We start from the raw sequence: 25442 nt of genomic DNA, 5'->3' as shown, positions 1-25442 counted from the left end.
CTAATGGGATTTAAAAAAAACAGATAATCTGAGGGGGGATGGGCATGGAGGAGGACACTTGTGGGGATGAGCACTGGGTGTTATGTGGAAACTAATTTGACAATAAACTATTTGTAAACAATAAAAATAAAAAATAGAAGCAAAATAAAAAAAATAAATATAATGGAAGAAGGGAGTGAAGGGAGAAGAAAAAGGAAGAATCAGAATATGGGAAATTTTCATTTTCCTCATTGTGGATTTTGTTTTTTAACACTGTGTGCTCTGCATCTGCATTTCTTGAGCTGACTGTGTTATTTCTGTCCACTTACCATCCATTTGAGACTGTGAGAATAAAGTCTTCTGAACTTCAAAAATAAATAAATAAATAAAAGTTGAATTAAAAAAAACAGATAATCTGTAAAAGAATAAAAATACGACTAATGGGATTTCCAGTTCTGCACGTAAGGAGCTTGTAAGTCGCCACTCTGTCCTAGCAACAAGAAAAGGTGAGCACAGTGAAAATTAATAAAATTTTTCTTGTACCTGTAAGAGGGAGTAGGACACGGGACACACCGCCGTCCCCAGGGTTAGACTGCCAGGTGAGCACAGGCCATCATGGCGTCCTGGAGAAGAGAGGAAAGTGCATGGGAACCGGCGCTGCGGTAGGCAAACCACAACTGTAACTGCTTAATTGCGGGAGGCTCAGGGTGTGAGGTTTTAAGGCTTCAGAGGGTCCCAGTCTGAGGGAGCCACATGATATCGTGAGATTTCCCTCCAGGAGTTCAACCAGGTCCCCACAGTATGGCTAGAGAAATATTCTCTCTGCATCCCATGGAGGCAAGGAAAAAAGAATCATGGTGAACACGCCACAACACTCTGTCCTGCTTAGTCTGGCGTGCCCTCAGGAGAAAGTAGTTAAGTAGAATCTAACCTGCTAGGTAGGATCAAAGGCTACTTGACCTGGGGGGGAGGGAGAGAAGTACCCAACTCCAGCTCACTCTGGCCACCCTGTCCCGTCTAAGGGGACAGCAAACACGGAGACTCTGTGCCTCGCAGTCCAGAAGAACAGACTCACTGAAATGCCTGGCACCTACTCACAGGGCACAGTCTTCTCTTCGCCTTCGAAGCTCACTACCGCATTACTAAAGGCCCGTTTGGAACAGTTCCTTTTATTTGTTCCATCCAGTCTGACGAGGAAGAAAAAATTCACCAGGCATACCAAAGGGCAAATTTGAATAGACAGAGCATCAAATCCAGAAAGAACAGGAATGTTAGAAATATCAGAACAGGAATTTAAACAGCCATGAGTAATAGGCTCAAGGTTCCAATGCATGAAGTAGACCCTATGCAAGAACAGATGGGCAACAGTAGCAGAGAGATGGAAATCCTAAGACTGAATCAAAAATAAATTCCAGATCATAAACACTGTAACAGGAATGAAGCATGCCCTTGATGATTTATGAGTAAACTGGACATGACTGAGAAAGATCACTGAGCTTGACGGTATCTCAACAGCAACTTCTAAAACTGAAACAGGAAAGAGAAAAAAGACTGGAAAAATAAAACGGTATCCAAGGGCTGTGGGACAATTACAAAAGGTGTAACACACATATAACAGGAATTTTAGAAGAAGATGAAAGAGAGAGAGAAACAGAAGAAGCACAAGAAGTACATTAAACACTGGTGACAGAATTCTTCAAATTAATGTCAGACACCAAACCACAGATGCACTAGGCTTAGAGAACACCAAGCAGAATAAAGGTCGAAAAGAAAGAAGGTCACCTAGGCATATTATCTTCAAGCTACAGAAAATTCAAAGATAAGAAAAGAATCCTGGAAGCCAGAGATAAAAACACCTTTCCTACTGAGGAACAAAGATAAGAATCTAACTTCTCAGAAACCATACAAGCGAGAAGGAACTTGCATGTAGTATTTTTAATATGTCAGAAAAAAATACCAACTGAGAATTTTGTACACTGTAAAATTATTCTTCGGATGTGAAGGCGAATTAAGACTTTTATCAGACAAATATAACCATACATTTAAGGAATTTGGTGCCAGAGACCTGACTTTCATGGAATGTCAGAAGTTCTTTAGAAACAAGGGAAATAACATAAGTCAGAGATTTGAATTCACATAAAGAAAAGCAGAGCATTAAAGTAGGAATAAGTGAGGGTAAAATAAAAACGTTTATTTCTCTTATTTTTAACTGATCTGACAGATAACAGTTTATTCAAAATAACACCAACAGGGGCGCCTGGGTGGCTTAGTCGGTTAAGCATCCGACTTTCGCTTAGGTCATGATCTCGCGGTTCGTGGGTTCGAGCCCCGCGTCGGGCTCTGTGCTGACTGCCAGCTCAGAGCCTGGAGCCTGTTTCAGTCTGTGACTCCCTCTCTCTCTAACCGTCCCCTGCTCACACTGTCTCTCTCTCCTAGAAATAAATAAAACATTAAAAAAAATTTTTAAAAAAATAACACCAACAATTTACTCTTTTATGTATGCTTGTGTATGTATATATTGTATATGTGTGAGTATGCTGTGAGTATGCTTATGTAAGCTTATAGATAACATAAATAACAGCAATGACACTAAACATAGGAGGGAGAAATTAAGATTATTTTGTTAATGTAGGCTACACTACCTGCTCAGTGGAGCGGTGTTATGTAAAAGCTGACTTGGATTAGCTGCAAATCTATATTGCAACCTGTAATGCAACAGCTAAAAATTTTGTAAAAGATGTATGACTAATATGCTGAGAAAGAAGACAAAAATGGAATCATAATGCTTCACTAATGCCACGAAAGGCAGCAAAAGAGAAGGCAAGAAAAGAAACAACTACAACAAACAGAAAACAGTAATAAATATGGTAGCTATCAATCCATTTACAACAATCACTTTGCATATCAATAGCCTGAGTACACAAATTAAAACACTAAGACTGTCAGGGTATATTACAAAGCAAGACTAAAAATTAATACTAATCAAAACAAAGAAATTGTAACCACATTAATTTCAGATAGAGCAAACTTCAAGGCTAAAAAAATTTACCAGAGATGAAGAAGGGTATTACATACAGATAAGGGGTTAGTCTTGAAGAAGATGTAGTGATCCTTACCACATATGTGCAAAATAAGAGAACACTGAAGTATGTGAGGCAAAACTAATACAATTGCAGAGAAATAAATCAATCTGTTATCATCGTTGGAGACTTCAACACCCATCTATCAGAAATTGACATATCCAGTAGGCAGAAAATCAGTAAGGACATAGTTGAGCTGAACAAATCATCAATCAGCTTGATATAGTAGGCACCTGTAGACTACTTCACTCAAAAACAGTAAAGTACACATTCTTCTCAAGCTCAAATGGAACATTCATCAAGGTAGGCCACATTAGGGGCAATAAACACATCTTGCCAAACCAAAAAATACAGAAATTATACAAAGTCTGCTCTCAGAACATGACTGAATTTAACTAGAAATAAATGACAGAAAAAATAACTGGAAAGCCTCCAAACTACATGGAGATTAAACAACAAACTTATAAATAACAAATGGTGATAGGAGAAATCTTGAGTAAAATTTAAAAATTTCACTTTATTTATTTATTTTTTTTTTACAAATAGTTTATTGTCACATTTTATTTTTTATATAGTTTATTATCAAGCTGGCTTCCATGTAACACCCAGCGCTCATCCCCACAAGTGCCCTCCTCCATGCCCATCTCCTCCCCTTCCCCTCCCCCCAACCCTTATCTGCCCTCAGTTTGTTCTTGGCATTCAAGCGTCTCTCATGGTATTAAAATTTGTGGGATGTGGCAAAAACAGTGCTTAGGGAGAAATGTATAGCTTTGTTTCCATATGCAGGCATCCATTACTGTCTGAAAGTCTGTGTTATGCCACTTCTCTTTTGCAAAAGACAACATTAGTACCTGTTCTTGCTAACTGAAAGATATTCAAAGAGGATTTTGCTGTTATAAAAAAAAGATGGAAACTGAAAAAAGTGTTCAGTACTTGTTTTGCAGTGAGCTGTTAGAGGGGCAGCACATACCATGAGCAGACAGAGGGGCACCATCAAGCTCCTTCCCTGGGAAATACACTCACTATCTCAGCAACAAGCTGCCATACCTTTGAACTGTGTCTGTGAGCATCCGTGTTTCACCTCAATTTATTCTGTGAAACTGTTAAACACTAGAAGAGTCTGAGAGAGATTATTTTGGGGACCTGGGAACACTTAAACATTTTTCCATGTAAATTGGTGGTAGCTGCTTCTTCACTTTATGCCATTTTGCCTCACAACAGATTTCATGGGAATTCTCTAGTTCAGGATAGAAGGGAAACCTGTATTAGAAAAGAAGAAAGATCTAAAGCAATAAGTTTCCATCTTAGGAAACTGAAACAAAACTAAACAAAACACAATAAAACAAAAATAAAAGCAAATTAAAGCCAAAGAAAGAAGAAAAGAAATAATAAAATGAGAGCAGAAATAAATGGAATTGAAAACATAAACTCAATAGAGAAGGTAATGAAACCAAAAGCTGGTTCTTCGAAAAGATCAATAAAATTGATAAGCCTCTAATAAGATTAATCAAGGAAAAATAACATGGGACACTAATTACTAACATCAGAAATGAAATAAGGAACATCACTATAAATGCTATGACATTAAAGAGATAATAAAGGAATACTATGAACAACTCTAGGTCTATAAACTTCATAGCCCAGATAAAAAGGGGCAAATCCTCAAAATCACAATTTGCCATAACCGACACAGGAAGAAATGCATAATCTAAGGAGGCCAATATAAATAATATGAATAATTAATCACTTTCTGCAATAGAAAGAACCATGTCCAGATAGATTTACTGATGAATTCTACCAAACAGTTAGGAAAGAAATTACACCAATTCTATACAATCTCTTTCAGAGCAAGGCCAGAGAGGAAATATTCCCTGACTCATTCTATGAGGCCAGCATTAACCTGATGCCAAAACGAGAAATAGCCATTATAAGAAATGAAAACTAAAGACTAATATCTCTCATAAATATGGATACAAAAATACTGTATAAAAAGTTAGCATATTAAATCCAACAATGTATGAAAAGAATTATACACCTAAGTAGGTGGAATTTATCCCAGGTATGCAAGCCTGGTTCAAAATTCTAAAATCATTTAATGTAATCCATCATGTAAATGGGAAGAGGAAAGTCACATGTACATATCAATTGATACAGGAAAGGTACTTGACAAAATCTAATACCTACTTATAATAAAAATCTTAGCTAACATTAGAAGGTAAAATGAGGCATATTCAAATTTTTTTCAAGGATTTACTTGAGAATACATTGATTCAAACTGAATAATGCAAAGACAATGGTGGTTAGGAGCGATCCAATGACAAGAACTGGAGACAAGGCATTAGAGACAACACACTGAAGAAAATAATAATAATAATAACAATAATTAATTTTGTATTGTTTTTACCCTAAACAGTTGCCTTATTTGGCAAAGCCTTGTTGGTTGTTTATGATTGGTTGCTTTCAAGTTTCACTTTCTCATATTCTAGTGCAGTGACCTGACTTACATTTTGGTTTGTTTACACAGGCATTAGAGCTATCTCCTAGAATGACGTCCTTATTTAAATACTTTTCACACTCAGAATAGAGGGAAAGTTCCCCAAATTGATGAAAATTTACAAAAAGTGACAGCTAACATCGTACTTGATGGGAAGATACTTGAAACTTTACCTCTTACCATTTTCAACATGATATTAGAAGAACTATCTAATGCTATAAGACAAGACAAAAAAATAAAGTTATACAGAATAGAAAGATTAATAAATAAAACTGCCTTTATCTGCTGATGATATGATCACATAAGCAGAAAGAATCAACAACAATAAAAAGTCTTGAGAAATAATAAACAATCATAGCAAGGTTGGAGGATGCAAGATTGATATAGAAAAGTCAATGCTATTCCAATACACCAGCAATGAATAAGTTAAAAATTAAAATTAAAAAATTCAATAACATTTACATTAGCACCAAAACCCTGAAATACTTAGTTACGAGTCTAACAAAATTTGTATGAGCTCTATATGAGGAAAGTTTTAATGAACAAAAATCAGTAAGAACTAAATAAATGAAGTCCACATTTTTGGATAAAAGAACTTAATATGTCAAGATGTCAGTTCTTTCTGAATTGATCTAGAGATTAAATGCAATCCCAGTAAAAATTCCAGCAAATTATTTTGTGGCTATTGACAGATTCCCAAACTTACACAGAGAAGCAAGATACTAAGGATAACCAACAAAATATTAAAGGAGAGAAGCAAATTTGGATGACTACCAATATCTGTCTTCAATACTTACTGCAAAGCCACAGTAGGCAAGGTAGTGTATAATTTGTGAAAGAATAGACAAAAAGGTGAAAGGAACACAATAAAAGCCCAGAAATAGACCCCAATATATATAATCAATTTGACTTTGACAAAGGAGCAAAGGCAATACATATGAGCAAAGATGCTTCTTTCAACAAATGATGCTATAACAACTGCATATCCACATGCAAGAAAGAAAGAAAGAAAGAAAGAAAGAAAGAAAGAAAGAAAGAAAGAAGGAAGGAAGGAAGGAAGGAAAAAGAAAGAAAGAAAGAAAGAAAGAAAGAAAGAAAGAAAGAAAGAAAGACAGACAGACAGACATAAACCTTAACACTCATCACAAAAAGTAATTTAAAATGAATCAAATCCCTGAATGTAACATGCAGAAGTATAAACTTACAAAAAAGACAATATAGGAGAAAACCTAGAGATAACCTTGCATATAGCAATGAGTTCGTAGATAGGATACCAAAGGCATCATCCATGAAAGGAGTAAGTGATAAGCTCAATTTTATTAAAAATATAAACTTATAGTCTGAAAAAAGACAATGTGAAAAAAATGAGAAGACAACCTAGAAACAGGAATATATTATTTGCAAAAGACACATCTGATAAAAGACTGTTATCAAAAATAAACAAGACATTGTTAAAACATAATAAAATTTTTTAAAAATGGGACAAAGATCTTAACAATGCCTTACTAAAGAAGACATATAGATAGCAAATAAGAGACAGAGGACAAACTGTTGGCAGCCAGAGGGGAGGGAGTTAATGGGATGGACAAAATAGGTGAAGGGGATTAAGAGGTAAAACTTTCATTTATGAAATAAGTCACAGGGAGGAAAAGTACAGCATAGGGAATATAGTGAAGAATATTGTATAACATTGTACAGTGACAGTTGGTAAGTACACTTTCATAGTGACCACTGTGTAATGTATAGAATTGTCAAATCACAATGCTTTATATCCAAAATGGATATAACGTTGGATGTCAACTATGCTTTAATAATAATAATATCCACAATATATGCCATCAGGGAAATGAAAATTAAAACAATGAAATACCATTACATACATATTATGCTTGTCAAAATCTAGAACACTGGCATAGCAAACACTGATAAATATGTAGGCAATAAGACCTCATTCATTACTGGTGGAATGCAAGACGGCACAGTTACTTTAAAGATAGTTTGGTAGTTTCTTAGAAAATTAAACCTACTTTCACCACAATGACCCACCAATTGCACTCCTTGGCTTTTACCCAAAGGAACTGAAAACTTATGTCCACAAAAATCTCTGTTCATGGATGTTTATGGCAGTTTTAATCATAATTGTCAAAACTTGGAAGCAACCAAAATTTACTTTAGTAAGTGAATGGATAAATAAACTAAAAAGAAATAAGCTATGAAAAAAGATGGAAGCACCTTAAATTTATATTACTAAATGAAAGGAGCCAAACTAAAAGGCTACAAATTTATAATTCCAATTATATGATATTCTGGAAATAGGCAAAAGTTTGGAGGAAGTCCCATAGAAAAATCCATGGTTGGCAGAAATTAAAGGGGAGAGAGGGATAAATAAGTGGAGAAGAGAAGATTTGGAGGCAGTGAAATACTCTGGCACCATAATAATTATACATTTGTCCAGACTCACATAATGCACAACACCAGGAGTGACCTTTGATACATACCATGGACTCTGAGTGACAGTGATGTGTCTGTGGGTCCATTGATTGTAACAGATGTCCCACTCTGGTAGGGATGTTGATAATGGGAAGGCTGTGTGTGTAGGGGGCAGGAGGCCTATGGGAAATCTCTGGACTTTCCTCTCAGTTTTACTGTTACCTTAAAATGTCTCTAAAAAATAAAGTAAAAAGAGTTTTAAAAATTTAGGCTGACAGCAGCCTTCTCAACATCATACAAATATGGAATATATGGAATAACATCATCCAAACAAGAATTATATAACTTATAAAACAAGAATCCAGATAGAGACAGAAGAAAAGGTGATTCAGAAAATAGATTATTGCCAACATATTTCTGTTAGATAAACTTTTAAGGTAATAAGGGGAAAAGGACAAAGAAATACTGAGTAGAGAAAGGATGAAATCTAATATAAGGGGATGGAAAAAATAAGAGAGAAGCAAATTACTGGACAAAAATAACATATAAGATGAAAGTGGGTGATCAGAATATGTTCTAAATTCATTTAATGGGTTGGGGTTATAACAGAGGTACTGAATAACTTTGGATTTTACATCAGTCATTCTTAAATAATAATAAAATATTAAATTGAATAGGATTATAACTTCATTGAGAACTCAGAAATTTGAAATTCACATCAAGACTTAAATTTCTAGTGAGATATCCAGATACTGTGACCTCAAACAATATTTCTACTGAAATCTGCTGGAAACTTTACATTTCTTAGATAAATATTGTATTTTAAGTTGCATTACTAAGTTGGTGAAAACTGAGTGACTAAAATAAATGAAAGCAGAAATATAGAGTAGGTAGATGTAAATATGTACTATCAGTGTTTTTCATTTGTTTTGTGTGCATTTTAACTGCCCTGGGAGTGCTGAATGTGTCCAGTGATCACAAGTACCCCTTTGAAAACTGAGTGGGTTGGAAGGACCTCCAAAGGCAAAGTCCATGCTTAGTAAAATATGCTAATTTTAATTAAAGACTCTCTATATGGTTGGGGGTGTAAAAGTTAGCCAATGGAAATGTGAAGTTATTACATAGAAGAAAGCAGGAAAAAATGCATCTTGACCTTGGTAACTTGTAAAGCAATAATTTTTTGCTGTGAGAATCTGTACTCACAGGAGAATCCCATATGGATTTGCAGGCATAATGCATACTACCAGTGTAGAAGGAAAACCAAAGGCTATGAATATTTTAAGTGGTGCCTCATAGAGGAAAGTGTAAATCCTCCCTCTAGAATATACTTACATTCCTGGATTCAGATAATGTCACAAAAAAAGCGCGCGCGCGTGCGCGCGCGCGCACACACACACACACACTGTACCAGAATGGGAATAAGTGTTAGTTATTACGTTTTAAAAATCAAAGAAGAATTGAAAAACATGAACAAGAAAATACATGTTTAAAAATTTTTTATTAATGTTTCTTATTTATTTCCGAGAGAGAGAGCAAGAGTGAGAGCGCAGGGGAGAGTCAGAGAAAGAGGGAGATAGAGAATCTGAAGCAGCTCCAGGCTGTGAGCTGTCAGCACAGAGCCCGACACAGGGCTTGAACCCACAAACCATGAGATCAAGACCTGAACCAATGTCGGACGCTTAACCGACTGAGCCACCCAGGCGCCGCGAAAATACATGTTTTAAAGTTTGGGGGGAAAAAATAACCATGCTACTTGCACAAATGAACATATTTGCAATCAATGGCATTAGGTATTAAGGGATAGATTTTTACTTCTGCTCTGAATAAAGAGACCCTAATAAAGAGTTTCTTGTGCAAAGGACTGCTATAAATAGTGTACAGAAGCAATAACATGTATCTGAGGGTGCTGGAAGCTGAAAACTGTAGGCATATTCTAGACAAGATGTGGAAGAGGAAATGGCATGGAGTGAATGTCCCATTTTTAGTGGCTTGTCCACAACAAGGCAAAGAGGTAACAATTGAGAGTAAAATTAATCTCCTTCCCCAAGAATGAGTGTTCTATGCAGGCTGGATTTACTTGTTTCCTACCTTGTCTTATGTCCACTACTCAAAACAGCACCTCGTACATGATAGTTTTTCAATTAATACTTTTGAATAGATATTTGAATTAATTAGGAGGAAAATAATCCTAATTATGCAGTGTATCAGTTGGATTTATAATGAGTACAGTAGCTACAAATAACTATTGTATACTATATGCACTTTTAACATGATGACATTGAATCCCCCTAACCCTATGAGTTAGGCTACCCTTAAGTCCATTTTACAGATAAGGATACTAAGGTAAAATAACTTCCTGAAGACAGCATATGATAGAGAGGAGTGGGTTTTGAATCCATGTAAAGTCTGGATTCTTCACCAATATTCCATACAGTAGGATACTTGTATCTATCCACACAGATAGTCCATTATCCAAAATCTTTGCTTGAGTAGACCATCCCCTCCACACTGATTTGAAAACCCACCTCTCTTTCCTAGTATGTGTGAGTTTATTCTTGGCTCCCCATTCTGTTTCACCAGTCAGCCTGACTTTCTCAGCACTGAATCTGAAGTCCTAGTATCTGGTACATGAAGTTTGCAAACATATTTTTCCTCAAAGATATATTTAGTATCATCTATCCTTTGGTTTCTAACTTGAATTTTAAGATAAAATTGTTGACACAAACAAAATAAAGAAAAACTGTAAAAACCCATGTTGAGATTTGTGTTTGCAATAACATTGAACATACAGGTTCAATGAGGTAATGAAGAATTCCATTACTGTGTGTTCTGAACTGATTTCTTTCATAATAAAAAAGCTAAAGAACATGTCTTTTCTCCCCTCTTATTTTAATGGTCATCAACAGAGAGTACACATATACATAAATAAACAGACACCCATATATTATATTAATACATGGGTGTGTGTTTATTCCTAGGTACTTTAGAGTCTTGGTTAATACTGCAATTGAAACCATTTTAAAATTAGTTTTAGTTGGATTCCTTGGGAGAGAATGTTGATTTCTGTTTACCTCTTTGAATTTTTAAATGTTTTTTATTTATTTCTGAGAGAGAGATAGCGAGTGAGAGAGAGCGCGAGTGAACATGAGCAGGGGAGGGTCAAAAAGAAAGGGAGATACAGAATCTGAAGCAGGTTCTAGGCTCTGAGCTAACCGTCAGCACAGAGCCCAATGCTGGGCTCGAACCCATAAACTGTGAGATCATGACCTAAGCCCAAGTCGGAGGCTTAACCGACTGAGCCACCCAGGTGCCTCTTTGTTTACCTCTTTGATCTCATATGCTAAGGTGGGAATTACTCCTACTCAGTTCACAGTATATTATCATTTATCCATGCCAGGAACCCTTATATGTCATTTATTTGTTGCTTTTTCCCCACATTCTTTATTGTAGTTACTTTCTCTCTCATCATAGACTACTGCACTAGTCAGGATTCTCTGCAGAAAGAGAACCAACAGGAGGTGTGTGTGTGTGTGTGTGTGTGTGTGTGTGTGAGAGAGAGAGAGAGAGAGAGAGAGAGAGAGAAGAGATTCATTATGAGGACTTTCGTCATATACTTACGGATCCTTCCATGATCAGTTGCCTCCAGGCTAGACACCCAAGTGAGTTGGTGGTCTAATTCCATCCAAAGTCAAAAGCCCGAGAACCAGGGGAGCTGAAGATAAAGATTACAGTCAGGACCCAAAGGCCTGAGAGCCAGGAGCATTGGGAAGATCCACATCCCAGCTTAAGCAACCAGACAGGAAGAATAAAGAGAGAATTCCTTCTTCCTCCATTTTGTTCTATTCAGGCTCTCAAAGGATTGGATGATGCTGACCCACACTGGGGAGGGGGCTTTACTGAGCCCACCCACTCAATTCTCATCTCACCCAAATATACCCTCAGACACAACCAGAAATAATGCTTACTGTGGGCACCCCAGGGCCCAGTGAATTCTACCCATAGAATTCAACCACATTCATGAGAATGGGAGTCTGTTCCCCAGCCTCCCGGTGATAGCTGCACTGTCCCGTTGCCTTGGGCACTCTGGTGGTGTCTCTTGCAGATTTCTGTGAAAACTTTTTGGGTTGTAGATCTAAGAACAGATCATTTAATAAACATGGCAGAGAGGTGGCCAGTACACTCCCAACAGTCTCACAGAAGGCTCAGCCTTCCCGAATCCTCTCCAACACTCAACGTTGCCTAGCTTTGGGGGTTTTTGCCAGTTAAATAGGTACAGTATGAGACAGTACTTTTGTTGTATTTTCCTTTCATCTGAAAACAAATAATTTTGAGTTTCATTAATATGTTTTCATGTTTTTGAATTTCAAACTTGGAAAATTACTTGTTGATATCCTTTTCCTATTTTTTCTGTTTTATATTTTCCCATACATTTTCCTCTCCTTGTTCTTTTGCTTACCATTTTACATGTATTATTTGTTACACATACTAGCTACTTGTTGGTTTTCAGTAATGAAAATGCCATCCATTACTGCATCTCCATTATTGCATAATATATTATTGCATATACTAGGTACTCACTAAGGTTTGTGAATAAAGTAACAAATGGATGACAATACTTATTAGATGTTCAATGTGTTTGTTGAACTACACATAAATCAAAAGGGGGTGTATTCCATTTGACTCAGATCATAATACTTCTGATCAGAAGTCTGAGATGAATCATTCTCTCACCTTGATAAATAAAATTGGGAATTATCCAACACATTTCAAAAATCTGATTCAATACTTTCTTCCTGGTTTTTAGGAATGATAACTTATTTATCACAGAAAGTTTTACAAAACGTCATAATATTGATGTCCAACAGTGTGACAATGGACGCTCTCTGATTCTTAGTTCTCTGATCTGAAAAATGAAAATAATATCCATCTTAAAGAGTTTTGGTGGTATCATAATAATATGTGAACTGCCTATCACTGTGCTAGGCACAAGATAACTACTTAAAATGGTTGCATCCATTTTCCCCTTGGATGTACTCATAGGGAAACACTTTACTCCTTAGCTTAGTTTACTGGTGTCTGAATTTAACCATAAAATAAGAAAAGTAGTTTCTTCAACATTTCAATTTTCTAAATAGGAATTGAATGTGTTAGTTTTCTGGGGAGGCAATCCAGTCCACAGAGATTTCTTATTCAATTATTTAAATTGTGCTAGGTTTCTTAGAATCTCAGGTTTAGGGTCCTGGGAAAACTTCTTTGCTCACCTGATTACCCCTCCTTTATTATCACATAAATCTCATTGACAGTGGGAAATCATTGCAAGCACAATGCTGAGACTTAGCCAGCACATACTGTAGAAAATCATGTCCCCAATCCTTTCAGCAGGATGATAAAATAACCATTGATGAATAACACATATATAAATGTAGCCATCATCTTCAATTATTAGTGAGAGAGATATGTGCTAAGCCTACTTTTATTTTTATTAACTAGATTTTGTGCCTGGTATTTTTTCAGTGATAAATTGCCCCCTATTGTGGGACCCAGTTTGAAATAATGGTTGAGAATTATATTTGGGTTCAGATCCTGGCTCTTTAAAGGAGGTGTTGTTTAAAAAAATATAGAGCTCTGGATACTCACGCATAAAATAAGGAACAGGTCCAAGATGATATGAGTAGCTAGAAGGTAGAATGTAGTTGCAGTGGGGTAATATTCAGCTTACCTTTACCCTGTTAGGGTGAGTCAAAAAGCAACCCCTTAGAGATAGCTTCATGTCCTGTTGATTCCTTCAGCAATAAATATTCTAACAACATGTATCCCAAATCCTATGTTATTCTACTTATCCTAGGACTTCCTGGAGAGACCTACACTACATGTCACGTCTTACACCTCCATACTAACACTGCAACCTCTGCAACCTCTGACTCAACTGTCTTCTTCCATTCCAGGTGGGGCCCAGCAGAACAGATAGATATTGTGGCTGTCCCAATCCATATCGCACACCTACTATACCAAGACCTTTTTGTTTTCAAAGACAATTATTTTAGAGCAATTGAAGTTAATGGCAAAATTAAGGAGATGGTACAGAGATTTCCCATTCATGCTCCCCTGCTCCTGACCATGCACAGCTTTCTCTATTGACAATGTCCCCTCTGGGCTGAGGCATTTGTTACAATAATGAATGTACATGGACACATCATTATCCCTCAGAGTTCATGGTTAACATTAGCATTCGCTCTTGGTGTTTTATACTCTATGGGTAAGGTAAATGGATAGCAACCTGTATCCATCATTATGTCATACAGAATAGTTTCACTGCCCGAAAAATCCACTGTGTTCTGCCCCACTCCAACACCCACCCCTGACCCCTACCATTCACAACCTCTGGAAACTATTGATCTTTTTACTGTCTCCACAGTTTTGGCTTCCCAAGAATGTCATACAGTTGGAATCACATAGAATGTAGCCTTTTCAGATTGGCTTCTTTCACTTAGTAAATACATTTAAAGTTCCCTTATGTCTTTCCATGGCTTGTTAGCTCATTACTTTTTAGCTGTGAATAATATGTCATTGTCTGGATATAATAAAGCTTATTTATTCATTCACTTACTAAAGGACATCTTGGTAGTTTCCAACTTTGGGAAACTATGAATAAAGCTGCTATAAACATCCATGTACAGGTTTTTGTACGGACATAAAGTTTCAATCCCTTAGGTAAATACCAAGGAGTATAATTACTTTATCATAGAGTACGGATATTTTCAGTTTTGTGAAAAATGGCCCAACTCTCTTCCAAAGTGGCTGCACCATTCTGCATTCTCATCAGCAGTGAGAGACAGTTCCTGTTGCTCTATAGCCTCAGCAGCATCTGATGTTGTCAGTGTTCTTTATGTAGGCCTTTCTAACAGATGTGCAGGGGTAGCTTATGATCTTGCCAAGACTCTTTTTAGGCATCACTGGCAACCTTATGTCTCTGACGTCTCTGTACCAGAGTGGGCATCTGTCTTTTGTGCACACATCCACTCATTCCTCAGGAGTTGGTGCCTAGTTCTCTCAAAAGCTCTAATCCTTGCTACCACAGCAGCAGCACCAGGTTGGGAATGTGGACATCACCTGCATGACAAGTGTAAGACTCCAGCCATTCCCTGCACATGTGTCCAATCCTGACTAAGGGTTTTTGGCCCCTGGTTACATGGTGAGTGAGTCTTTTGAAAAGAACATGGAATAAACTACAAGGTCACAACAGCTGTCCCTCACAGCTCCATTTTCATTGCTGTATATACTGGGGAAGAGATGGAAATGGTGACCACTTATCCACCTCTCAGCTCTTATTCCAGAGGATCATTTGGTAGGCTGCATGTTTTTTCCTTAGAAAAAGAGTGTTTTAAGTTCTTATTGTTTTTAGCTTGGGATCTTAGGCTCAATACCATAAAAACAGGAAAACTCCTATTTAACATTTATGCATACACACACACACACACACACACATACACACATACATTTTGTACATATGTGCATTATATTATCCAGATCTATCTATCTATCTATCTATCTATCTATCTATCTATCTAATCAGTTTTTCTCTCCAACTCCTAGCCTAGGGCTCAGTATATTATGGCTTTATTCATCCATTAAATTACAAAATGTATACTCACATACATTTAGTATCTAGTCCACATTTAGCCCTATTATATTTGTCATCTCATTTAGTCCTTATATTACCACAGTGACAGATAGGAATTATTACTTCAAAGAATGTGCATGAAGCAAGGAGGTTGAAATTTTCCTCTTATGAATTGTCTTTTATTTGTCATGCTTCTCAACCTATCAGGTTACAGAGAATAAAATGAGGCTCAAGGAGAGTAAGGAATTGCTCAGTGGATACAGCCTGAATCATAATTGGAGCCTATTAAGAAATAGGACAATGAGTGTGAGAAACACCCCTCATGACTGACAGTTCAGCTTGTAATGAAAATTCTCCCCTTCTGCTCTCCTTTATCACTGACTTCAGGTGGCCAATAGCAAGCCTCACAGAAGTCCGTGGCAGTTGTCAATCCTGCAGATGAAGGGATGTGTTTCAGTCTTCTGAACAACCTACCTGGGCTAGCTAATCAAAATTCCACCCACCAGCTGCTGGCGGAGAAAGGAGTATGCAAATGGCTGTTTGTGGCATCACGTTCATCAGAATGATTCTAGAACTCTGAGCATCATAGGGGAACAGCAGAAGCAGGCTTTGTCCTTAAAAGAGAACTCTTTCTTTCCTTATCAGAGGACACAGGAGCTCATGGTCTCGCCTGAGGCATCTGTGCTAATTCTTCCATCTTTATATTGTTGGGCCTTTAAAAATATCTGTCTCTGCCAAGATGGGCTGGGCCCCCATTGCCGTTTAAACCACAGAAAACAACACAATATGAGGAAACGATTACAGACATATTAGTGGCTCTGCTCAATGGCTAATGAGACAGCTACTATCACGGCCACCTCGGGAGCTGCCCATCTTTGTTGCTGAAGGCTTGAAACACTTTCACACTAAGCTAGTTCTGTATGTTCCATTCTCCTTTATTGAAAACCTTCCTCTTTAAAAATGTGGGTACGTGAGTATATATACACACACTTTTGCATCTGTATGGATAAATATATGAATATATAATGGATACATATGATTTACATATGATTTTACATATGTATAAATTTATACATAATGCATGCTTCATATACCATATACATTTATAATTTACATTATATAAGTAATACTAGGATACTGTTTAATGGAAAAGAAAAGGAAAAATATCATTCAAGAAAGATCCTTTTCAGAGGCAGAACAAATCCCAAATTAGGANTCGTTTCATGGGTCTGTTGGCCATCTGGATGTCCTCTTTGGAGAAGTGTCTGTTCATATCTTCTGCCCATTTCTTCACTGGATTGTTTTTCGAGTGTGGAGTTTGGTGTGTTCCCTATAGATTTTGGATATTAGCCCTTTATCTGATGTCATTTACAACTATCTTTTCCCATTCCATCGGTTGCCTATTAGTTTTATGGATTGTTTCCTTTGCTGAGCATAAGCTTTTAATCTTGATGAAGTCCCAATAGTTCATTTTTGCTCTTGATTCCCTTGCATTTGGGGATGGGTCAGGTAAGAACTTGCTGTGGTTGAGGTCAAGGAGGTTGTGTCCTGCTTTCTCCTCTAGGGTTTTGATGGTTTCCTGTGTCTCTTTCATGTCCTTTTTCCATTTTGACTTTATTTTTGTGTATAGTGTGAGAAAATGATCTAGTTTCATTCTTCTGCATGTTTCTGTACAGTTCGCCCAGCACCATCTGTTAAAGACGCTGTCTTTTTCCTTTGGATACCCTTTCCTACTTTGTCGAAGATAGTTGGCTGTACATTTTTGGGTCCAAATCTGAGTTCTCTATTCTATTTCATTGGTCTATGTGTCTGTTTTTGTGCCAATACCATACTGTCTTGATAATTACAGCTTTGTAGTAGAGGCTAAAGTCTGGGATGGTGATGCCTCCTGTTTTGGTTTTCTTCTTCAATATTACTTTGGCTATTCAGGGTCTTTTGTGGTTCCATACAAATTTTAGGATAGTTTGTTCTAGTTTTGAGAAGAACGCTGGTGCAATTTTGATTGGGATTGCATTGAATGTGTAGACATTTTAACAATATTTATTCTTCCAATCTATGAGCATGGAATGTTTTTCCATTTCTTTGTGTCTTCTCAATTTCCTTCAATAGTTTTCTATAGTTTTCATCATACAGATCTCTTATATCTTTGGTTAGGTTTATTCCTAGGTATCATAAGTTTTTGTGCAATTGTGAATGGGATCAGTTTATTGATTTCTCTTTTTGTTGCTTCATTGTTGGTGTATAGAAATGCAACTGATTTCTGTACGTTGATTTTGTACCCTGCGACTTTGCTGAATTCATGGATCAGTTCTAGTAGGCTTCTAGTGGAGTCTGTCGGGCTTTCTATGTAGAGTATCATGTCGTCTGTGAAAAGTGAGAGTTTGACATGTTCTTTGCCAATTCTGATGCCTTTGATTTCCTTTTGTTGTCTGATGGCTGATGCTAGGACTTCCAGCACTATGTTAAAACAACAGTGGTGAGAGTGGACATCCCTGTCGTGTTCCTGATCTCAGGGGGAAAGCTCTCAGTTTTTCTCCGTGGAGGATGATGTTAGCTGAGGGCTTTTCATAGATGGCTTTTATGAAGTTTTAGTAAGTTCCTTCTATCCCGACTTTCTCTAGAGTCTTTATTAAGAAGGATGCTGTATTTTGTNATATTCGGTGCATAGACATTTATAATTGTTAGTTCTTCCTGATGGGTGGACCCTGTAATTATTATGTAGTGCCCTTCTTCATCTCTTGTTATTGTCTTTAATTTAAAGTCCAGTTTGTCTGATATAAGTATAGCTATTCCAGCTTTCTTTTGACTGCCAGCAGCATGATATATATTTCTCCATCCCCTTACTTTTAATCTGAAGGTGTCCTCCAGTCTAAAATGCATTTCTTATAGATAGCAAATAGATGGATTTTGTTTTTTTTTTATCCATTCTGTTACCTATGTGTTTTGATTGGAGCATTCAGCCCATTTATATTCAGTGTTATTAGTGAAATATGGGCTTAGAGTCATCGTGTCGATTGTGGGAATCATGCTTGTGGTGGTGTCTCTACTATCTTGTGTTCCTTGCAACATTTCCCTCAGAGAGTCCCCCTCAGGATTTCTTGTAGGACTGGTGTGGTGGTGACAAATTCTTTCAATTTGTGTTTATTTGGACAGACTTTTATCTCTCTTTCTATTCTGAATGACAGGCTTGCCGGATAGAGGATTCTTGGCTGCATATTTTTTCTGTTCATCACATTGAAGATTTCCTGCCATTCTCTTCTGGCCTGCCAAGTTTCAGTAAATAGGTCTGTAACCTCTCTGATAGGTTTCCCTTTGTATGTTAGGGCCCTTTTCTCCCTAGCTGCTTTCAAAATTGTCTCTTTGTCCTTGTATTTCACTAATTTCACTATGATATGTCATGCAGAAGATTGATTCAAGTTAAGTCTGAGGGGAGTTTTCTGTGCCTCTTGGATTCCAACATCTACTTCAGGTTGGGAAGTTCACTGCTATAATTTATTCAAGCACCTTTCCCTCTCTCTTCCTCTTCTGGGATTCTATGATATGGAGATTGTTCTGTTTGATGGTATCGCTGAGCTCTTGAACTCTTCTTTCATGTTTCTGGATCAGTTTAGCTCTCTTTTCTCAGCTTCCTCTTTTTCTATAATTGTGTCTTCTAAATAACTTATTATCCTTTCTGCCTTTTCAATCCGTGCATTGGATGCCTCCATTTTATTATGTATCTCATTTATAGCATTTTTTAATTCATCATAACTATTTTTGAGCTCCATAGTGTTTGTAGCCATAGTTTCTCTGATCTCTTCCATGCTTTTTTCAAGCCCAGTGATTAATTTTATGACTATTGTTCTAAATTCTTGTTCAGTTATGTTGCTTATATCTGTTTTGAGCTGTTCTTTAGCTGTCAGTTCTTCCTGGAATTTCTTTGGAGGAGAGTTTTTCCATTTCATCCTTTTGGTTAGCTTTCTATCTCGTTAATTTTAAAAGCTTATTGTACACTCTGCCCCTGCGGGTCTGCTGTATTAAAGAGGGCTCTTTGACTGTTCAGGGAGTGTTCTTTGAATGGTGTCTCTTGGTTTCTGTTGTTGAGAGTGGTTATTTTGTTTCTCTACTCATAGCGGTATTTGGGACTCTCCACCATGTATACTTTGGCGTGTTTCTTGAGGTAGCCACACTTACAAGGTTTCCTTCCCAGTGTAATCTGTCTCCTTCTCCTCCCAAACTCATGTGGCTCAGTGTCCTATGACTTCAGGCCTTCTCTGTTCGAGAGATGGGTGCAAGTGAAATGCAGGGAGCGCCCTACTTCTCCACCATCTTGCTGGCCCTCCCTCCCAAATTAGGATTTTAAAGAAAATTAATGAAGAGGCCATTTTCAGAGGTGGGGAATCAAAACATATTGTTCAGGTTCTTAGGGACCAGAAGCAGTGGGAAGAAATTACTACCCTCTGTCACAGAGTCCAAGTGGGCTGAACGGTTGTACTGGGGACAGAGGTCAGGTGGAAATCTGGAAGGAGAGTATTTAGAATTAAGGTAATCTTAGGGAAAGGGAGGGGAAAAAGAATGCCCCAAACTCTCCCTTTACTAACCCTGTGCGCTCCTGATATTAGTTGCCATGGGCTTATGTCAACAGAACGTCTGAAGGCAAAGGAGCCCAACAGAGCAGCATGTGCCCAGAGCAGCCCTACACCCTGAATTGGGGCCCAGGGCAGCGTTTAGAGAGTAGAGGAAGATAGGGATGGAAAACGTCCCCTAATGGTCACAGACACCTGCTATTCGCACCCTCCCAGAGGGGACCAAGAATAGTCTGTGTGGCCAATAGGGTATGGCAGATATGGTGGTTTACCATTTCAGAGATTAGGATACAAAACCAAACAAACAAAGCTTCTGCCAGGTTTTCTCTCTCGTTTGGATCAATCGCTCAGGAGGAAGCCTGCTGCCATCATGAGCAGCCTTATGGGTAGAAACCATGAAGGGTATGTGGTTGAGCCTGGAGGTGGGTTCTATTCCCAGTAGGGTCTCAGATTATCACAGTCCCAGCTGGCGGCCTCATTAAGTGACTAATACAGAACATACAGTGAAGTTATGTCCAGATTTTGCCCTGCATCCTCTGAGTTAATGTTTATTGTTTCTAGCTGCTAAGTACTGGATTAATGCGTTATGCATCAATTGAAAACTAATATCATAATAGATATTCATTCATACATGAGTGCTCCTCTAAAGGTAAGGTGAATGAAAGGAAATTTCAGATGCCATATAGCACAAATGACCCAGAATTTGCTATTTGAATGTAATCAACATAACCACCACCTAAAATAAATTATCAATACTCTTACATGTGTAAGAAACACATGTTATAAATAAAAGTATAATGTATCATTCACAATAGGAAGAATACAACCCAAAATTACACAACAGAGGAAGAAAGAGAAAACTGATCCATTTTCAGAACAACTCCAAGAGTTTAAATACTGGAAAAAACAGAAAAGGATTTTTTAAGTGGTTACTATTACCACAATCATATATAAATAACCCATAATGAATAAAATTCATAATGAATAAAAAAGGGACTTTCAGCAGTTAGAACAAAACTATAAGAAACAACATAATCAAAATTCTAGAATAAAAATAAATTTAAAATAAAAAATTACACTGTGCTTAAGAGCAAATGAGACATAGAAGAGTTGATAGATTTGAAAATAGCTTATTAAAAAACCTGAATGGAAGAACATAAATAAAAATGGTTTTAAGACATAACAGAGCATCAAGGACCTCTGTATGACAATATCCAAAGGTCTAAAACAACAGTTGGGACCCCAGAAGGAGAGGAAGATGGGGAAGTGGCTTGCAGTATCGAAGAAATATTGTCTACGACCCAAATTGAGGGAAGGACATGAATCTTAAAGTTCAAACAGATAATCCAACATCAAGGAGGATAAAGAGAAAGAAAACCTGACTCAGGCATCTTGCCGTCAGAGTGCTGAAAGTCAAGCACGAAACGAAAATCATGGCCACCGCCAGAGACAAACAGCATGTTATGTAGAGAGGGACCATCTGAATGCATGCTGATTTCTCATCAGAAACAATAGAACATTAACTTTAAAGTCCTGAAAGAAATACAAAATAAAGAGCTGCCAACACAGAATTCTATTTACATGGAAAACATCACTGCAGAATGAAGGCAAAATAAAGCATATTCAGTAAATGAAAACTCAGAGAATTCACTGCCAGCAGCCCTTTAATGTAAGAAGCTCTAAAGGATGCTTGGCTGAAGGGAAAGAATTTTGGATGGGCTAGAAGTGAGGAGCGATGGGTACCTAAATATGTACAAATGCATAAGACTATTTTTCTCTGCAGTTGTCTAGCATACAAATTATTATTTATTTATTATCTGTTTATTTATTTATTTTGAGATAGAGAGGGGGAGAGGCAGAGAGAGTGGGAGAGAGAGAGAGAGAGGAGAGAGGATCCCAAGCAGGCTCCACGCTATCAGCACAGAGCCTGATGTGGGGCTTGAACTCATGAACTGTGAGATCATGACCTGAGCTGAAGGCAAGAGTCAGATGCTTAATGGACTGAACCACCCAGATGTCCTCAAATGATTATTTGAACAGATATTCTAACACAGCATTATGGTGATTATGACACAGGTAGATGTACCACATGTAATTATTACTATAGTAAAGGCCACCACAGGGTGCACACAAATCTCCAGCGTTAAAAAGTCTACTTTAGGCATAGCAGTGAAATATTAAATCTAGGCAGTCTGTGAAAAGTTCACGCGTATCGTAATTCCTAGAGTGACTATGAAAAATATGTAACGAGGGGCATCTGGGTGGCTCAGTCAGTTGAGTGTCCGACTTCAGCTCAGGTCATGATCTCCCAGTTCATGACTTCGAGCCCTGTGTCAGGCTCTGTCCTGACAGCTCAGAGCCTGGAGCCTGTTTTGAATTCTCTGTCTCCCTCTTTCTCTGCTCCTCCCCAGCTCATGCTTTCTCTCTCTCTAAATAAACAAACATTAAAAAAATTTAATAAAAATATGTAAGAGTGATAGTTATAAAGCTAGTAAATAAAATAGATACCTAAAATATTAAAATAATTGTTTTTAAAGATTTTTTTTTTTTCAGAAATCTGCACACCCAGTGTGGGGCTCCAACTTACACCTCCAGGATCAAAAGTTGCATGCTGCACCAACTAATAAGCAGGCTAGGCACCCCTAATATACTGTTGAAAAGTCAGGAAAGCAGACCAGAGATGACAAGGGACAATGGTATGTTTGATCACAGCTTGTTGTCTCTCTGTACCAGACTATGTGGCTGTCCCATCATTCTCTCGCTGGCAGAAACAGCACTATCTTCAGGAGATCGTAAGGTTGCATGCATGTTGGGCTCTCTGTTGGGAACTACTGGAAAACTCCACAAGGCCACCTAGGAGATGCTCAGAGCCTCAGGAAGATGTGGGCAGATCTGTGTCAAAATCACAGAAGCGTGTTCCTCCTCTGGGCCTTCAGGAGAGGGACGTCCAACAGAAGGAAGCATTTGGAAACTACCAAATGGAGTTCAGCACAGAGCGAATAAACACCCTTGCCTCTCTGTTCTCTTGCCCCGCATTCCAGGGCCTCTCCACATTGGTAAAACAGAAGCCAGAGAGCAAGGGGGGTGGTGCAGTGATGTCCTCTGTGAGGCTGGTATTCCCAGGCCACAAAGCTGGGCAGCAAAAGCACAGGCACAGATGTGGAAGAGAATAAGGAACAGACGTCCAGGCTGCTCGGTGGACTCCCACCTCCTCATTTAGATTCACAGCATGAGGCTACCGAGAAGGAAGCTGATTGACATACATATCTCGGCTGTTTGACATATAGAAGTTGATTTTTCTAATCCTGGCAGGCCCTAAATTGCTGGACACTTGAATATCTTAGATTGAAAACCAAGATGAACTGGAATACAGGTCGATTAAAAGATTTTTCCCTGCCTAAAGTCTACAAACTTACTAATATCTGTCTAACTTTAATTTTCTTTCAGTTCTGGGCTGAAAACATCAAAGAGCAGTCTACATACAGCAACATTCTATACTTGTTTTTTATGACTTCTATGCCAAAGCCAAAAGCTTGGGTGGCAAGGAATTTACTGTGGCTGGTGGTTTCACCAAATATTTGCTAGAGCCATCAGTCTCAACACTGCTCTTCACCTTCTGATTCCTTCCCTTTCTAGTCACTTCCGTAATTACCCCAGCAGACATTAAGCCATCCATCTTTGATGCTAAGACCCCAGCACCAGAGACTACTCAATACCATCTTTATGGCCATCAAGGATCAACTGAGCTAATGTATCTGAAACAAGTATAAAAGTGAAAATGGATGTATAGGCACATCCACAATCTCTTTTGATAAAAAGAAGAGAGAGAGAGAGAGAGAGAGAGAGAGAAAACACAAATCCCACATATAGAGCAATTTCAAGCCTGCTGAGTGAACAGAAATAAACACATGTGATTCCTGAAGGAGCGATAAGAAAGACGCTTATTTCCAGTGTCCAGCCCTGTTCTAATGGAGCCTTTATGAAGATCAATGTTGAAATTTAATCTTGGTTTGTCTTCCCTTCCATAAGTGAAATAAAATTGGATTGTCATTGGAGGCTTACAGAATTATTTCATTAGGAAACATTGTTTCACTGTATATTTTCAGCAGACCTGTATCTCCCCGTTTACGCACCATGCTTTGTGATAGGCACTGTCTTGTGTAAATGAGCCAGAGATGGTCTCTGTAGATTGGCCCCTATGTTACTTATTTCTTCACAGCAGCCAAAGACCCTTTAAGCTCAAAACCCTGATCACGTCAACTTAAAATTTTGCACCTCAGACTGTGTTAAACATATCACAGATAAGCAGATCTTCAGCCATTTAGAACTAGTTTGTATACTTTGCAAAACTGGAGCCTGTTTCTACTGGACATAAATAAGATAGTCTGTGGTTATGCGCGTTCCAAGCCACTGTGGTCAGGGAGACCCGGAGCTGACACAGAGCTCTGCCATGGAGGTGAAGGTCATCTCCAACACTGCTCCTCTCCGAGGGTTCCTTTGCTCTCCTCCTTTTCTGGATGGTGGCCTCTGAGCATAGAGCCTGAGGACAGGCAAAGCCTGGAAGGGACTTCCCTTCCTGCAAACCAGTCAAAGCCGCATTCACTACAGCTCGTGTGCTACTGCCACCTAGCGGGCATACCGTTTTTCTTCAACCCTCCCAGAAACCCTTGAGCCCTACACACTAAAGATGTGAAAGTAAATATCACAGGGCCCTTGGCCTCAAGTATGATACAGCCACACGAGAGAGTAGGACTAGCCTGCATCGAAGTAGGACTTTTATAAAAAGCCAAGAAAAAGAAAATGCACGTCACTTATGTAACCAGTTTGAATTATATCAGAGCTCTTTCCAATTCTCTTTAACGTGTACATATGAAAGCCTTGGAGACAATTTCTTATCGCACACAGAGAACCTCCATGACCTTACATCAGATCAAATGCATTCCGGGCACGAGGCTGACGGGTCAGTAACATCCGTGTAATCCCAAGGTGTAGGTTCAGAGATTAGGACTGCAGATACTGATACTCAAAAATATTCTGAAAATTGTTTAACCTTTAACAGAATAGATGCCTGATTTTATGACAATATGGGTTGAGAAATTTTGGATAATGGAACAGGTTATATTTTTTCCCTGTATAGATGATTATTTTACTTTCATATCAAAAAATCCCCTATTCAAGAATATATTTGGATTGACTTTTACTAGTTGTGGTCTTAAAAAACTCACATTTAAGACAGCCCAAAAACGATCTTAATTTTGCTCTTTACAAAGAAT

The 25442-nt window shown here is 38.0% G+C and overlaps 1 long non-coding RNA gene across 1 annotated transcript; it reads left to right on the top strand.

Moving 5' to 3' along the window:
- Positions 1–16213: 16213 nt before the first annotated feature.
- LOC144238092 (uncharacterized) lies at positions 16214–24219 on the top strand. Its single transcript, XR_013337010.1, has 2 exons — positions 16214–16570; positions 23617–24219. It is a non-coding gene; the product is annotated as an uncharacterized LOC144238092 (long non-coding RNA).
- The last annotated feature ends 1223 nt before the right edge of the window (positions 24220–25442 follow it).

This window comes from Crocuta crocuta, unplaced genomic scaffold (genome assembly GCF_008692635.1).
Source record: "Crocuta crocuta isolate KB4526 unplaced genomic scaffold, BGI_CrCroc_1.0 scaffold111, whole genome shotgun sequence".
Lineage (NCBI taxonomy): Eukaryota > Metazoa > Chordata > Mammalia > Carnivora > Hyaenidae > Crocuta > Crocuta crocuta.
Note: the sequence above shows the minus strand (reverse complement) of the source record. Positions and strands in the feature narration are given on the sequence as shown.